This window comes from Elephantulus edwardii, unplaced genomic scaffold (genome assembly GCF_000299155.1).
Source record: "Elephantulus edwardii isolate Elephantulus edwardi_28Jun2011 unplaced genomic scaffold, EleEdw1.0 scaffold00398, whole genome shotgun sequence".
Classification (NCBI taxonomy): Eukaryota; Metazoa; Chordata; class Mammalia; order Macroscelidea; family Macroscelididae; genus Elephantulus; species Elephantulus edwardii.
The window spans coordinates 1187990-1204262 of NW_006400148.1; positions in this window are offsets into that span (position 1 = coordinate 1187990).

A 16273-nucleotide genomic window follows, 5' to 3' on the forward strand; every position below is an offset into this window, starting at 1 on the left:
CAATAAGATTGGCAAAGAATAGAGCAGAGTTTAGGACTGTTGTACATAGGGTTGCTATGAATCACAAGTGACTCGACAGCACAAAACAACAATAACAGCAACAGTGCAACAGCAAAAAATCTTTATGAAGTTCTGGTTTAATTACACATATCTAATGAAAAAGATAGTGTATTTACTGTTCAAATTTTTAAAGGATGTTCATCTTTTGTTTAAAGGATGAACATTGTGTAATACTGTTTTCTGTTAATGTCCATGAAATATTTTCTGATCGCTCAAATAGAGCTGAGAACTCCACTCAATACCTGGAACATATTTCCACCTCAGCATTTTTTATGCTACACTGCATAGGTTTACTAACAAGTTTGCTTCCATATTTTAAAAAAAAAGTCATTTCTAGGTCTATTTTGAAGTCTAATGTCATGAGTGACAGAATAATATTCATACACACGCAAGGAAGTCCAGTGGATACCACTACCATTCAAATATTTAAACCAATATCTACAGCCAAAGAGAAGGAAATAGAATATGCCTACAAACATTTGCAGTCAGAAATCAATTGAACATGCAGTCAAGATGCATATATGAGTGACTGAAATGCAAAAGTTGGGAACAGATAAGAAGGATCAGTAGTCAGAAAACATAGACTTTGTGACAGAAATGAGGCTGGAGATAGAACGATAAAATTCTGTATAATCAATAATTTATTCATTGCAAATATTTTATAAGAAGCATAAATACAGACTACACACATAAATTTCATCTGCTGGAAAGGAATCACATCCATTACACTTCTGGAAAGAAGTGGTAGAGAAGTTCTGTATCAGTTGTGAAAACTAGGCCAGGTGCTGATTGTGGAACAGACCATCAACTACTCATATGTAAATTCAAACTAAAGCTAAAGAAGGCTAAATAAAATTCACAGGGGCCAAATTTTAACCTTAAGTCTATCCCACCAGAATTTAAAAACCATCTCAAGAACAGGTTTGAGGTCTTGAACACTAATCAGCAAAGACCAGATGTGCTGTAGGAGGATATCAGAATATCATCCAGGAAGAAGACAAAAGGTCATTTAAAAGACAAAGGATGGAGAAAAGACCAAGATGGATGTCAGAAGAGACTCTTAATATTGTACTAGAAATCTGAGAAAACAAAACAAAGGGAAGAAATCAAGAAATTTAGGAGATGAACAGAAGATTTCAAAGGGCAGCTTGGGAAAACAAAGCAAAGTGCTATAATGAAATGTGCAAAGAGCTGGAGTCAGAAAATCAAAAGAGCTCAACTCACTCCACATTTCTTAAGCTTAAGAAACTGAAGAACAATTTCAAGCCTCAAGTTGCAATACTTAAGGATGCTTTGGGTGGACTATTTAATGATCCAGGAGGCATTGAAAGAAAAATGGAAGAAGTATACAGAGTTACTGTACAAAAAGGAATTGGCTGACACAGAAAAATTTCATGAAACAATGTATGATCAAGAACTAGTGGTGATGAAGGAAGAAGTTCAAGCTGCTATGAATGAATTGGAAAAAAAGAAAAGGCCCTAGAAATGGACAGTATACCAACTGACATATTTCAACAAACAAATGCTACACTGGAAGGGTTGACAAAGTTGTACCAAGAAAGCTGGGGACCAAATGCCTGGCCAACTGAATAGATGAGATCCATGTTTATTCCTATTCCAGAAAAAGGTGACCTGAAAGAATGAGGAAATTATCAAACAATATCATTAATATCACATGAAAGCAAGATTCTGCTGAAAAAAAAAACATGATTAGATCAGGACATCAACAAAAACCTGCTAAATATGCAGGCTGGATTTATAAGAGGCTGTGGCACTATAGCTATCATAGCAAATGTTAGATAGATTTTGGTTGAAAGCAGAGAGTACCAGAGGAACACACATCTGTGTTTCATTGACTATGCAAAAGCATTTGATTGTATGGGTTAAACTGTGGCTAACTCTGAGAAGAGCAAAAACCCTGAACACTTGATTGTGCTTATACAAAACCTGTACTTGGACCAGGAGGCACTGGTCAGATCAGAGCAAAGAAACACCGCATAGTTTAAATCAAGAAAGGTATATGCCAGGGATGTATCTTATTTCCATACTTTTTCAGCCTGTATGCAGAACAGATCATTCAGGAGTCTGGGCTCTGTGAGGAGGAATGTGGCATCAGAATTAGAGGAAGATTCATCAGCAAACTGCCTTTTGAAGATGACACAACCTTGCTTGCTGAAAGGTCCCCAGGAGGACCTGGGGCATTTGCTGCAGGAGGTCAAGGACTGCAACCTTCAATATGGATTGAAACTCAACATCAAGTAAACAAAGAGTCTCACCACTGGGCCTATTGGAAGCATCGTGATGAATGGTGAAGAGCTTGAGATTGTTAACAGCTTCAGCTTTCTGGGCTCCACAATCAACACACTCAGCACCAGCAGCCAGGAAATCAAAAGATAAATTACATTGGGAAAATCTACTGTAAGGAAACTCGCTAGAGTTCTGAAGACCAATGATGTCAGTCTAAGGACTAAGGTGTGCCTGATCCAGGCCATAGTCTTCTCAATTATTTGCTATGTCAGATAGCTGGTCAATGACTAATGAGTTGTGGTGCTGGAGAAGAGTACTGACTATACCATGGACTGCTAGGAGTACAAACAGGTTCATCTTGGAGAGGGTAAAACCAGGCCATTCCTTTGAGGAAAGAATTCTGAAGTTCCATCTGACATACTTTGGACTTGTTGTAAGGAGGAGCCAGTTCTTGGAGAGGGACACCATGCTTAGAAGGGTAGATGGAGAGCCCAAAAGAGGAAAACCCTGGAAGGATAATGGGGATAGTTGTGTCAGAGACAATGAAGTTGACTCAAGATAAAGCAGAGTTCAGAGCTGTTGTATATAGTTTTGCTATGAGTCACAAGTCACTCAATGGCACATAAAAATAACAACAACTACTACTACTAGTTAACACTAAAGAATACAATCCTGGAGGCAATGACAGTATCTGATATGTTTATCTCTCATGAAAGTCTATCATATAAATAAAAAATAAATATCTAAAAATATTTTTTAAATGACAAAATAAAATTTGAGGAATATTGGAGAACAAATCAGGACAATTTTCCTTCCTAAATTGACATTTTACTGGCCATCAACTATGTGACTATTATTTTTTTAAATGTCATTTTATTAATTTTAATGAACATTTATAGATATTTTGGATTTCCATTCATTCATTGTTGCATTTTTCTCCCTGCCCACCCTTCCCCACCCAGTTCGCTCTTCTCTTTGAAAAATAAAAGAAAAATTCTTTCATTGGTATACAATCCCTCCCTGCCCTCAAGTGCACTCCACTATTCAGCCATCATTCTGGATTCTAGTTCAATTCATATTTATGTAAGGTTCAATTTGCCTGTTGTTCTTCATTCTTTCCCAAAGCAACTTGTCTCTTGATTTCTTGACTGCTAGTGGTACCAGCAGTCAGGAATTAAGGAGACACATTGCATTAGGAAAATCTGCAGTTCAGGATCTCTCCAAATTATTGAGGAGTAATGATGTCAGTTTGAGGAATAAGGTGTATCTGATTCAGGTCATTGTCTTTCTGATCATTTGTTATGCATCTGAGATCTGGACAATGAATAGAGATGACAGGAAAAGACTTGATGCCTTTGAGCTGTCTAGCTGGATAAGAGCACTGACTAACCCATGGACAGCCAAGAGATACAGCTGGAGAGCTCTTTCTGAGGCAAGAATGATGAGGCTTCACCTCACATACTTTGGCCATGTTGTTGAGAAAAACTATTCCTTGGAGAATTACATGATTCTAGGAAGGGTAGAAGATTGGAAAATGGGAGGAAGACCCTCGACTGGGTGGATTCATGTGGTAACTGCTGCAATGGGAACTTGGTGGTGACTGCCACAATGGGCTCTTGTGTGTCAAGAATTGTGAGGATGTCACTGGGTATAACAGGGTTCAGATCTTTCCTTCTTTGACTCATAGGGACAGGATGAGCAGTACTCAATTCAATGGCACCTGACAAAAACAAGAACAAGTACCAAGAATATTGACTGAGGAATTGAGTAATATGAACTTGTTAACAACCTCAATTCTTTTGTCAATCTGTCATGATGCTAACAATTGGCCTGGTGGTAAGAATCATTGTTTTCTTGATGCAGAGATGCAATTCATATTGAAGAATGTAATCATTGACCTTCTACAGCAAATGTTTCCCGACTTCCTCAGTTTTGGAGACCAAGCTTGTGCCATCTGCAGAGCAAATGACGTTGATGAGTCTTTCTCTAATCCTGATGTCACATTCTTCTTCATAAAGTCCTGTCTCCTGAATGATCTGTTGTGCATATAGGTTGAAAAAGTATAGAGAAAGAATACGTCACTGACATACTCATGTCTTACTTTTGAACCATGCAGCATTCCCTTACTGTGTGTGTATAATATTTTCCTAGTCCAGGTATAGGTTTTACCTAAGCAGAGTTATTTATTCTTGGATTTCCGTTCCTTGCAATGTTAGCCAGAATTTCTTGTGATACATATAATCATATGCTTTTGTATCATCTGTCCTCAGGAACCTCTCCACAGTGCAAAAGAGCAACAATGTCAGTCTAGAGATGAAGGTGAACTTAATCCAGCCATAGAATTCTCAAAATCTTGTTTCTATTCAACTGACAACTGGGCAATGATTAAGGATGATAGAAGATGAGTCAATGCTTTTGAGTCATGGTGCTGGTGAAGAGTATTGAACATATCTTGGACTGTCAAGAAAACAAAGAGGTTCATCCTAGAAACAGTTAAACCAGTTTACTTCTTGAAGGCAAGGATTTTTAAACTCTGTCTTGTATACTTTGGCCATGTTGCCAAAAGGTACAAGTCCTCAGAGAAGACATCATGTTTGGAAGAGTAGGGAATCAGAGCAGGAGAGGAAGACTACAGATAAGATGAGTTGACTCATTGACTTTGGCACTGGGGACAGGTATATTGACAGTGAAGTTGGGCAATATCTTGATCTATTGTTGATAGGGTTTGCTATGAGTCATAGTCCATATGATGGCACATAACAACAAAAACTTCATTCTTAACTGTTCTGTAACTATAGTTCAGCTGTAATGATAGCTTAATCTGGTAAAGTTGACATTGATATTAAATCACTTGAGTAATCATATGAATAGATCTCAAGTACTATATTGGGTAAGTAGTTTTACTTCCAATTCAAAAATAGGAAGTTCAAATCCATCATCTGCTTTATGAGAGGAAGATGACCCATCTCCTCTGGTGTGGTTTACAGTCACTGAAAGCCAGTTGGTTGGTCAGGTATGAGGTGGTTCTGGCTCAACAGCACGTGGAAACAGTGATCTAAATTTTGCCTATGGAGAAATTTCAAATCTTTGATATTGTTATTTGTGGAATTGTGTCCCGCTCTTCTTCTCTATTGGCCTAGTGGTAAGAAGCTGCACTGCAAACCTAAAGGCAAGGGGTTATAATCCATCAGTTGTTCAACAGAAGGATGGCCAAACTCACATGTGATTTCCTCCTTCTGAGAACCTGCTAGAGTGTCAGCTATGGGTCAGTTACAACTTGAAAATACTTACCACCACCACCAACTTCTGTAAAAAGATCTGTTAAATTATTAACCCCCAGTTCTATTAATGTGACCTTATTTGAATGTAGTTTTTACAGATATAAATAATTAGATAAATGAGCATTAAGTCATACTGGAGTACTATGATTGTATGATTGGAAAAGAAACATAAACCTACATGGAAACCATCATGTGAAGATAGCGGGAAAGAATATATGACATACTTGCAAGCTCAGAAAATACCAGGATGTGCAGCTCTCATTAAAAGGTGGATGAGTGGCAACAAACATATTCTTCTTCAGATCCTCAGGAGAAATTCACATCATAGAAATACTGATTTTGAACCTCTAGCCTTTAGACCTGGGAAAGAATGTATTTCTGATATTTTGAACTCACTCAGTTTAATGTACTTTGTTATAGTTTGTGTTGTTAAGTGCTGTTAAATCAAGTATAACTCTTAGTATTCCGATGAATGACAGATCTAGACCTTGTCCTATCCTGACCCATCCTCGTTATCTCTGACACACTTGAGCCCATTGCTACACTTAATGTGTTAATCCATCTCATCAGGATGGATTATCTCATCTCATGGCTTTGTCCGTGGAATAGCCTCTTCTAGCAACAAGTCCATGTTATGTGAGATGAAGCATCACCAACCTTACCTCCAATGCACAATCTGGCTTCACTGTTTCCAAGATATGCCTATTTGTTCTTTTGATAGTCAATGAGATATTCAGTGTTCTTCTTCAACACCACAACTCAAAGGTATGAATGCTTCTTGAGTCAGCTTTACTCATTGTCCAGATATCAGATGCTTAACAAAGAATTGAAAATATTATTGCCTGAATCAGGCACATCTTCATCTTCAAAATAACATTATTATAGCCCATTAGTAATTGAAAAGGTTGCTGATAGCACATTTGCCCAATACATTTCTTGATCTGCTGATACCAGAGGTGTTTTTTTGTGGATGCAAGTAAGATGAATTTGTTCACAATTTTAATTTTAATCTTTTCCCATCTATCATGACGTCCGTTATTGGTGCAGTGGTTAAGATTTTTACTTCTTGATATTGAAATGAAATCCGTATTGAAGACTGTATAGTCCTTGATCAGAAGAACATGTTTCAAGTGCTCCTTTCAGCAAGCAAGGTTATGTCATCTGCATAAAGCAATCTGCTGATGAGCCTTCCTTCTATCCTGATGTCATATTCTTCTTCATAAAGTCCACTTTTTAAAAGGGTTACCTCAGAATACAGATGGGATAGGTATGGAGAAAGGATGCAAGCCTGATGTCCACCTTTCTTGATTTTTAAATTAGATCTGTGAAATTAAGAGGAGTCCTCCTGCTTCCTTGGATTAGGTAATTGTCTGTCAACAGAAAGTGCTGTGGTTAGATTCCACTAACTACTCCAACGGAGAAAGAAGACACAAGACTGCTCTCATCTAGATTTAAGGAGCCTTGGTAGTAGCCTTGTCCAAGGCAATTATGCTGTTAATCTAAAGTCTCTCTGTTGGTTCGAATATTCTGGGATTTCTCCTCAGGAGAAAGATGAGCTCCTGTGCAGCTGATAACCTAGGAAACCCAACTGGAGGGTCAGCTGTGATTCCCAACTTTGCAGCAATGAATCTGAGTTTAGTTAGTGGATTGTTGGCCTACCAACCGATATTGAAAGATTGGGATTGAAAGGTTGGGATATTGAAAGATGAAGTAGTCTGCTTCCATAAATATTCACAGAATTGGAAACCCAAAAATGCAGTTCTACCATTCCTGCAGGATCACGATAAACATAGCAGTGAGTTAGGATGCTAATAGAGTCTTGAGTGGCACCTACAGTTAATATTTAACAACTAATTGAGATACTAGTAATTCAAATTTACCCAGTGTCTCAACAGAAAGTCCTGATGATCTGCTTATAAAAGGTCATAGTCTTAATATTCTTGTAGAGCATAGTTCTACTTCAATTGTTGAAATATTCTGTTTCAATTGCTTTGCTGCTCTGGTAGAAAGCTAATATAGATGTAACTTGGAATTTGTATAAAAACTTGATATTTTGAAAGTACTAAAAATTGTACATTTTAGAATTGAGGCTAAGAGCAATAAAAGTCTTGGTTTTGAAGATCACAAGCACTTCTAACTTAATTTGGTTTAGAAATATGTCTTCCTTTCCAGCAAGTTTCATAAAATATGCTTTTTATTTACAAATGGATCTCTTCTTATTTACAAATTAGTAGCGTGACCCAAAGCTGGAAATACAGTTTATGCAATAGATGACATGTGTGGTAGGCTTAAACTACAGATGCAAAAAGAGCAAGAAATGATTATTCAGGGATAAACACAGTCATAGATTTCATAAGAACAGATTGGTGAAGAAATTATTTCATGTAAATCTGTTAAAAATTCTGAAAACTTTATCAATATAAACTTTTCACATGAGTAATAAATTATCTTAACTCTAAACTGAATTTAGTCTTATCATAAAATACCTTTTTATTCATTGCCAAAAAAGAAATTTTTATATCTTCTTTTTCTACAGTGACCACAATGTCACAATAAGACTATTATATTAATGGCTTGTAATAGTATGCAGAAAAGTTATACCTGTGCAAGGATTAAATAAATTATCACTTAAGATACCGTAGCATAACCTGTCCTGACTGATTCTATAAAAGTAAAACATACGAATATTTGGAACAGAAATAAGCTTTGTTTTGAATAAGTTTCAAATTATGTATTTAAAGAGGATTGATAAAATCATAGATCTTAGTAAGTGTCAAACCAATTGTAAATGTGATTTATAAATATTTTTATTGTTGTTGTTATGTGCCATTAAGTTGCTTGTGACTCATAGTGACCCTATGTACAACAGCCTTAAACTCTGACTCTGTCCTGTGCCAATTGCACTGTCTCTGACACACCCATTCCGATTACCCCAGTCACTGAATCAATTCACCTCATAGAGGGCCTTCCCCTCCTGCACTGTCTCTCCACACTCCCAAGCATGATGTCCCTCTTCAAGGACCAGTCCATCCTTACAACATGTCCAAAGTATGTTAGATGGAGCCTCAGAATCCTTGCCTCCAAGGAGCAGCCCGGTTTAACCCTTTCCAGGACAAATCTGTTTGTTTAGTAGCGCATGTTACCCTCAATACTCTTCTCCAGCACCACAGCTCAAAGGCATCAATTCTCCTTCTATCTTCCCTAGTCATTGTCCAACTCTCTGATGCATAGCAAGTGATAGCAAAGCCCATGTCCTGTATCAGACGCACCTTAGTCTCCAGAGAGACACCACTGCTCTTCAGAACTTTAGAAAGGTCCCTAACAGCAGACTTTCCCATCGCAATACGTCTTTTAATTTCTTGGCTACTGGTGCCGAGAGTGTTGACTGTGGAACCAAGCAAACTAAAGCTGTGAACACTCTTCACCATCCATACAGATGCTGTCAATTGTTCTAGTGGTGAGAATCTTTGTCTTCCTGACATTGAGCCTCCATATAAAACTTTATTATGTGATCTCTGGCATTATTACTACCAGCAAGGATACATTTTCTAACTCTCGATCTTTCTTGTTCTCAAATTGCATACCAACCAGATATTACCAATGCCTCTTGAAAGCATTTTTCAGACCATGTTGTTGTTCTTATGTACCGTCAAGTCACTTTTGACTCAGAGCGACCCTATGTACAACAGCTCTGAAATATGCTCTGTCCTGTACCAATTTTACTGTCTTTAATACACCTACCCTAATTACCCCAGTCACTGTATCAGTCTATCTCATCGATAGTGTCCCTCTCTTTCTCTGTCCCTCCACCCTTCCAGGCACGAAGTCCCTCTCCAAGAGCTGGTTCCTCCTTGCTACATACCCAAAGTATGTTAGATGAAGCCTCAGAATCCTTGCCTCCAAGTAGGAGCCTGGTTCATCCTCTTTAGGATGAGCCTGTTAGTTCTTCTGGCAGTCCATGGTATATTCAAGACTATTCTCCAGAGCCACAGCTCAAAGGCAACAATTCTTTATCATCCCTAGTTATTATCCTAGTTATTAATACCTTTCTGATGCATAGCAAGCAATTGCAAAGACTATGGATCAAGAGAACCTTAGTCCAGAGTGATGTCATAGCTCTTCAATACTCTTGAGAGGTCCCTGATAACTGACTTTCCCAGTGCAATTAGTGTCTTGATTTCCTGGCTGCTGGTAACAAAAGTGTTGATCGTGGAACCAAGCCAACTAAAGCTGTTAGTCTCAGTCTCTTTAGCATCTATCATAACGCCACCAATTGGCCCAATAGTGAGAATCTTTGTTTTCTTGATGTTGAGCTTCAGTCCATACTGAAAGCTGCAGTCTTGATCTTCTGCAGCAAGCACTTCAAATCCTCCTCAGTTTCAGCAAGCAAGGTTGTGTTATCTACATAGCACAGGCTGTTGATGAATCTTCCTCCAATCCTGATGCCACATTCCTCCTTCAGACCACAGGAAATGGAAGAACTTCACCTTTCATATGTCTAGTTGGTGTACATATTGAAAAGTAACAGTTTTAATGGTTTTTCCTATGACTGCCAAAAGAGCAGACAGATATTTATTGGACAAAGTATAGCCTGAGAATTCCTTAGAGATGTAGTGGCAAAACTTGATCTCATATATTTTGGGCATGATGCTAGAGGGTTAACAAATGATAGGAAGACCCCTTACAAGGTACTCCAGAGTGTCAGAGATAATGATGATGGTGCAGAATAGAACAGGATTTAGATCTTTTGTTCATAGGGTTGCTATTATTCATGCTCAATTCAATGGCACCTAAGAACAATAATAGTATATTAATATTATCCTATCACTGACAGTATTAATCTTCAGAATGTCTTGTAATACTCTTTTTTGACAATTAATGTGATACCATTCTGTCATCACCAATATAGTAGATGATATATTTATTTAATTCCAAATGGTCAATTATATGTCAGCTCACTAATACCTAGTATGTAAATCTTCACCTGTTCCATTTAATGTTTGATAACTTTAACATCCCCACATTCTAATTTTGTGCATTCCAAATTCTGGTTATTAATGAATGTTTACATCGTTCTCTTTTTCTTTAGTTGCTCCACATTGACAATAAAGTTCCTGTTACTTCATGCTATTCATATCATTGCAACTGACTTGGCTATGAGGAGGCAGCTTTTCCCCACTGTTACTTTTTTGTTTGTTTTTAATTAGTTTTGATAAGCATTTGCAGAGATTTTGGATTTCCATTCATTCATTGCCACAATTTTCTCCCTGCTCACCCCCTTCCCCACCAGTTCACTCCCCTCTCAGAAAAGAAAAAGAGAAAAAAGAAAAAAAAATCCTTCATTGGTATACAATTCCCCCATTCCTTCCCCCCCCCCCAAGTACACTTCTCTATGCCACCTTAATTCTGGATTCCTATGCTAACCATAATACTCAATAATATATCGCCTCTAATCTGTTCTTTCCCTCATCTATTTCATTACAGTATACATAATTTATCCAGTTTTTCCTCAGTCTTACCCCAGCCCTGATGTCAGACCCCGTCTACAACAGTGAACTGTTACTTTTAATGTATTCTAACCTCAGCAATCCTTTGCAGCATTATATCAGACAATTGTTGTTGTGTACAATAGAATTGGAATGCACCCATAGTTGACCTTTTGCCAGGTTTTCAGAGGGAGTTAATTGCATGGGAGGAGACTGCCCATCCTTCTCACACAGAGCAACTAGTGGTCTTGGACTCTGTGCTGTTGGGATTGCAGTGCAGCTTCTTGCCACTAAGCCACCAGAGGTTCTTATTTATGATCCTTTTTATAAGTTTTTCCTGCTCAATTTTTAGAAGTAAACTTCGAATCTTTCTTCCTAGCTTTTTAGTCTGGAAGCTTTATTTAAACTTGCTTTTTTTTTTAAATATTTGCATTGTCAGAGATGCAGCTTCCAACATCACAGCAAGACAGATACTATAGAATAATAAACTGACAGACTACTGGTAGTGTTAATAGGATGAGGTTCCTAAATGTTAATGCTTAGAGACTTGAAGTAAATCATTTCATGAAAAAGTTCTGAACTTGTTGAGATGAGCAGCTACTCATAAACACTTTGATAGTCATAATAAGCATCTCAATTTTATATATCACTGGTATCTGTCCTATATTAGAATGTACCTGGGTCTCAGAAAATTTCCAAAGATTTTTTTCAGTGATTTTTGTCTATAGGCTTTTAGAAAATGTTTTCAAGTTTAGTACTTTCATATTCTATTCAGAAGTAATTTTTTGGTTGATACTTATTTGTTTCATTGGATGACAGAGCATGAAGGGAATCTTTTATTGAGCTCAACGGCAGCTTGATCAAAGTAATATCTAATTTGGATGCACTGACTCTGAACATTTTATGGGAAGTGGTGAGGTGCCAGACATCTCCAGAGTTGCTCACACGTAAATTTTGATCAACAGGGTTTGATGTGAAAAGACTAGACTCAAAAATTTTAATATCCGGACATAAGTATAGACATTTTTCTAGGCTGACTAGCAAGTGCAAACAACAAAGTGTTGCTTTCTGTGTTGCTAATGTTACCATAACGTAATGAATTTCTTACTGCATTCCCTCATTTTATCCAAAGTCTCATGCTACTTTTATTTTTCTTCCTAGGATCCTCCACTGCTTAGTGTCCTCCACCTATACTTATATTCTTTTGTTTGCCCTCCTGTTTTACCTATCATTCTTTTTGCTCATTCATTTACCATGTCTCCAAGGACTTATTTACATTACTTATCAGCTTAAAATTTCACTTTCTCCACACTTCCATTATCTTAGAAATCACTTGCTTCTTTTCAATAGTTTTTAAGTTTCATTGAATACACAAGTCAGTGTGTATAGGCTTACTTTAGGTTATCTTTTCACTGTAGGCTTTCAATAATTGTGTATTCAATGTGAATATAGTTGTAACATTTATAATGTCTCCTGCCTCAAAAGATTCCTGTCGTAATAACATTTATAATGTCTCAAAATTTCCTGGTGTTTTGTGTTTTTATGTTTTTTTATTAAAATGATTTTATTTTTTGCTGGTTTATTTATTAAGTTTGTATACATTGTTTGTCACACCAGGTCATTCCCATTTCCTTCATCCCCACCTCCCTCCACCCATCAAATTGTGCAATGCTGTGATTATCGGGACCCCAGGCCCTGCCCATCCTCAAAAGATTCAGGTTTTTAAGGAATAAAAACTCCAAGACTCTTTACACATTCATTGGCCTCTATGTTAGTTAGTAGTTATTCAAAGACCTAAAAAAACTAATGACTCATATCCCTATAGATTTAAAAATTTTAAGCATACTCTCATATACTCAGTTTCCTTTGAAGTGTACAGCAGTGTTTTGAGATGAGGAGATTGTTTTTACATCTTTTTTTGTAATCACCTTTTTTTGTAAGTTGACTTAATTTCTTTTTATGACTAAACTTATGTCAAATTGTTCTTGCATACATTCATCGTTGCACACTTTCCTCCCTGCCCTCCCCTCCCCCCAGTGCATTTTCTCTGTGATAAAAAAAACAAAAACAAAACAAAAAAACCCACAATTAAAAAGTCCCATTGTTATGCAATGCCTTCCCTCCCCTCAGTCCAATCCTCTGTACAGCTTTCATTCTGGATTCTTGTCATGACAATAATTCCTAATCATTTGTTCCTCCTAAACAGTTCTCTCCCTCATCTGATTCAAGGCAATATACATTACTTATCTCCTCTTAATTTCTCCCCAACCCCAATGTCAGTCCTGGTTTACAATAGTGTCACTATGCAATATTTGTCCTTCTGTGACTGGGATATTTCACACAGCGTAATGTCCTTCAGGGTCACCTATTTTATATATTTTATGAGTTCATTGTTGCTCAATGCGGCACAATATGGCATTGTGTGGATATATCACAGCTTCTCTAGCCATTTGGTTTTTGATGGGCACTTGGGTTGTTGCCAACTCTTTGCTATTGTGAACAAAGCAGCAAGAAGCATGGGTGTACATATATCTGCCTGGGGGGTAGTTCTGGTTTCTTTAGGGTATTTTCTCAGTAATGGAAGTACTGGGTCAAGTGGTATTTCCATTTTCAAATTATTGAGAAAGTGCATACAGCCTTCCACAGTGGTTGTGCACTTTTACACTCCCACCAACAGTGAATAAGCGTTCCAGTTTCTCCACATCCTCACCAGCATTTGTTGCTTGCTGGTCTGTTACATTTTGCTATTCTTACTGAAGTAAGATGATATCACAAAGTTCTTTTGATTTATATCTCAGAGATAGAGACTTTGAACATTTCTTCATGTGTTTGTTTGCCATCTGAATGTCTTCTTTGGTTAAGTGAATGTTCATATCCTATGCCCATTTTTCAATTGGGTTGTTTACCTATATATTTTTTTTTAATGTTATTGGGAAAAACATATTGGGGGTACAAGGAGGTGTTTACCTATATCTTGTTGTGGTACATTAGTATTTTATAAATTCTACATATAAGTCCCTTATGGGACATAAATATCATTGCCAAATATTTTTCCCCAGTTTGTGGCTTCCCTTTTTCCCCAGTTTGTGGCTTCCCTTTTTACCCTGTTGGAGAAGTTTTTGTATGTACATTGAGACTTTATTTTTAGATTCATCTATTTTATCTTCTCCAGGTTGTAGGTTTTACAGGATTCATGGAAGACTGTTTATGTTGTGGATTAGAGCTTCTAGAGTTCTTCCAAGCTTTCCTCTAATGAAGTTTACAGTTCTTGGTTTTAGTCCTAGGTCCTTGATTCACTTTGCTTTGGTTTTTGTGTATGCAGTAAGGTGTGGATCTTGTTTGAGTTTTCTACAAATAGTTTTCCAATTTTGCCAACCATTTTTTAAAAGGCTGTCATTTCCCCACTTAACTGATTTCATCCTTTTCAAAAAATCAGTTGATCACAAGTAGATGGGTTGATTTCTGGGTTCTCAGTTCTATTCCATTGATCTATATGTCTGTCATTGTACAAGTACCACACTGTCTTGACCACCACGGTGGTGTAGTAGGATTTGAAATCAGGGAGTGAGATGCCTCCTACCTCGTTTCTTTTTTTATGTAGTGCTTTGTTTATTTGGGCCTTCTTCCCATTCAGAATCAAATTGGAGATTGTCTTTTCCATCTCATTGAAGAATGGAATTAGTATTTGTATTGGGATTACACTGAACATGTACATTACCTTTGATAGTATTGTCATTTTCACAGTATTGAAGCTTCTTATAAATGAGCAAAGTATATTCTTCCATTTCTCCAGGTCTCTTTCTGTTTCTTGTAGTAATATTTTGTCATTTTCTTTGAATAGATCCTTTGTGCTTCTGGTTAGATTTACTCTCAAGTATTTAATCTTGTGATTAGCTATTGTGAAGGGTATTGTTTTTCTTAACTCTAGCTCTGTATTCTCTTTGTCACTGTAGAGAAACACAGTTGATTTTTGTATGTTGATCTTGTATCTTGCTACTGAATTGATCAACTATGTCCAGTAGTTTCCTTGCTGAGTCTTTAGGGTTTTCTAAGTATACTATCATATCATCTCCATATAGACATAATTTTACCTACTCTTTGCCAATTTTTATACCTTTTATTTACTCCTTTTGTCTTATTGCTATTGACAAGACTTCCAATACAATACTGAATAGGAGAGGTGATAGTGTGCATCCTTGCCTAGCTCCTGTTCTCAAGGGGAATACCTTTAGTCTCTCTCCATTGAGAACAATGTTGGTTCTCTAATTTGTGTATATAATTTTTACTATGTTGAAGAAATCCCCCTCTATTTCTATTTTGTTAAGTGTTTTAATCAGAAAAGTGTGCTGGATTTTGTTAAAGGCTATTTCTGAATTAATTGATAGGGTAATGTGGATATTCTTTTGAAATGGGTCTGTTCAGGTGTTCAATTTCAGTTTGTGTCCATTTAAGTAGGTTGTAAATTTCTAAGTATTTGTACATTTTCTCTAGATTTTCATTTTTCTTTGAGTATAGTATTTCATAATATTCCAATTTCAGCCTTTTATTAGTTGGTTCTGTTGTGACGGTGCCCATTTCATCTTTGAATCAGATTATTTGTGCCTTTTGTTCTTTTCCTTTGTTAGTTTTGCTAGCGGTTTGCAGATTTTATTAACCTTTACAAAGTACCAACTCCTAGTTTTGTTGATGGTTTTGGTTGATTTTGTTTTCTATTTTATTTATTTCTGCCCTAATTTTATAATTTCAGTTTTTTTAGAGGGTGTCAGGTTTGCTTGTTGTTTTTCACAATTTGTTGCAGATGTTGGGTTGGAAAGTCAATGGTCATTTTCCCCTGCCTTCTGATATGTTTACTTATTGCTATAAATTGACCTTTGATTACTGCATTGGCTGTTTCTCAGAGGTTTTGGGAATTTCATTGTCATTTGTTTTAAAAAACTTTTTAGTTTCATTTTTTATTTCTCTAGTACCCACTCATGTTCAAGCAAGGTGTTATTCAACTTCCAAATGTGTGGGTTTTTTTCTCCTTTATCCTCTTATTATTAATTTCTAATTTTGCAGCATTGTGGTCTGAGAAGACACTTTGTATTATTTTTATGCTTTTTTAATTTGTTGATGCTTGCCTTGTGATCTAATATGTCATTCATTCTGGAGAACGTTCCATGCACATTGGAGAAGAAGGTATACTGTGCTTTTTGGGGG